Genomic DNA, 2,500 nt, shown 5'->3' with positions numbered 1-2,500 from the left:
AAAGGTAAAAGATAAAAGAGTATAATAAATAAAGTAAAATAAAAGTGCTCCAGGAAGGAGATCCACACAAATGGCTGCCATATATGCCCACAGATGGTGCTGAGTCAAGTTCTGTTGCTGCTGTCAAGAGGGGGAACTGCCCTAGCCTGGAGGGGGAACTGCCCTAGCCTGAGCTCCCGTAACTAGTTGGGGTACATCACATCCATTACAAAACAAACCCTGTCAGAGTTCTTTTTTTCGGGTATACCTGTGGATCTTCGCTATTGACATCAACCAGCTGTTGTAGAGAGCAACATAAAGGTCCAGTGGTCGCTCACGATATATCTGAAATTTTGTGGAAATTGGACTTAGCCTGTAATTTGAAACAAAAATATAATTCAATCAGTCAATCCCATTTGATCAGGAGTGCATAAGTATAAGTAATATATGCGCACTACTGGCTGTGTGACGTCCTGGATACGACATAACACCTACCACAGTGCTTGAGAGGCCAGTATCCTTGCTGCACACTGCCCCCTTCCTAGTTGTGTACTATAAAACCTTCAGGGCTTATCTCCCTCGAATGCCTCGAAGCAAACTTCGCCTTGCGTAATAAAGATAAGAATTATGAAGAAACAAGCCAATGGGCAATGCTATCATGCTGCACCACACCCCTTCTGCCAAGCGTTCAGTTACACCTCAAATAACAACAGCGAGCCCTCATCTCCTGCTACCAAGTCTTCTAAGCGGAGAATCTTGCAATGCAATGCCCCATCACCTGCAGAGCCCGAGGCAATCTCAGAGGAGGGTCTGATGATGTGCACACATCCATGACCTGCATTCACTCCCAGGCAAGAATACACCAAGCTTTCGGTCAAAGACAATCCATCAGTTGATACGAAGCTTCTTTGGCTGACTGAGGTGAACAGAGCCTTCAATCTCTATCGTAACACTTGCGCGAGGTGGTATTCTGGACCACATTCTTACATCAGGACTTGTGGCATCTCAGGTCTAGTGTTCTACGGTTCCTGCACTTTTTTCTGACCACGTTGCTCTCAGTGTCCACTACATTCTTCCTACTACACCTTTTCCAGTGTATACACGCACCAGTATTGCAGTCCCACCCAAATACCACCCAACATATATTTCATAAATGACTAATCTTTTTCCTGCATTTGATTTCCAGTGCCCTGAAAAGTCATATTTCTCTCTCGTCACTGCTACTCATGCCTTTTTTAACATCAGCAGACCGCATATTTCTCGCCGCCCCGACGCCCACGCCTGGACACTGGATAACTGTATATGTCAGGCAGAAAGATAGGCAGTGCAGTGCTTGCCTTTCAGAAACAACCAGCCCCTGAGCATCTTCACCAATATCAATTATAGAGAGATGACCTGGGTGCTCTACAAGTTCTGTCCAACTAGATTCCTGACAGAAACTTACAGACAGCATCAACCATCATACTAGTGTTGGCATCATGTGGCATCTCATTAATAAGGCAGTGAGGAAAATATCCTCTACTATAGCCCTGCTCAGTATGCGCAAGATCTCATCAATGAATGATCAGCACAGTCACAGGCCAGTAACCTTCCACTATACATAGATGCTCTCTCCACTCGAAAAAGTCATCAGATGCTCTGTCTGACTGCTGCATTGCTGGACACTGATGAAGATGACTACGCAGTCATAAGTGACAATGAACTGCAATGTGCGCTTGCCAGGGGTAAGGCAACGGCTCCTGGTGATATTGGGATTACTTATGCAGTCCTCTGCACATTCCTGGATGCTCCTGGCAATCTCCTCCAGCTATATAATCTGTGTTTCCACCTGGGATATGTGCCACAAGCCTGGACCTTAGCACAATAATGCCAACTCCCAAAGCTGGCAATGATAAACTCCGACCTGTCTCCCTCATCTTCTGCTTTTGCAAGGTACTTGGGCGCATTCTCCTTTCATGTCTTATGTTCTGGCCACAAGACTAGCTTTCGCCTAGACTGTTAGGCTTCCTACCCAAGAGCCCCCCGAACAGAAGCTGCCTTGCCGCGGTGGGGGGGCTTGAGGTCCCAGTGATCTAGTGGGCTGGACCAGAGCGCAGCCCCTGCAGGTAGCGACACACCTCCTTGGTCCTCTATTCTGTTTAGACGGGTGGCTTGATCAAGGCCTGGTCAAGTCAGTCGTCTAGTCAAATATGGCTAGGGTCAAGCAGGCACTGTTCAGTCAGTAGCACATAGATACCACGACTGCCAGCACTGCAATAGTGGCTGCGTATATTTCCTCATAACCCCTGTGACTGTTGGGAGATTTTGAGCCCAAATATAGTTTCCCCTTGTTGGACTCCATGGTAGGTGAGGGGGGTGAGGAAATGAAGAATTATAATTTGTATGAATACTACAAATTTACAGAGATCTAGCTCTCTCCCTGATGACCTACGCAATCCCTTGGCCTCTGGAACGTCACATGTTGCCACTCTGGAACCTTTCCAGCTTCCAAAGGGCAAGAATGGGAATTGCAATGGTTCCC

The sequence above is a fragment of the Penaeus monodon genome, chromosome 2 (assembly GCF_015228065.2).
Source record: "Penaeus monodon isolate SGIC_2016 chromosome 2, NSTDA_Pmon_1, whole genome shotgun sequence".
NCBI classification, from domain to species: Eukaryota; Metazoa; Arthropoda; class Malacostraca; order Decapoda; family Penaeidae; genus Penaeus; species Penaeus monodon.
The sequence above is the reverse complement of the archived record's forward strand: the minus strand, read 5'-3'. Positions refer to the sequence as shown.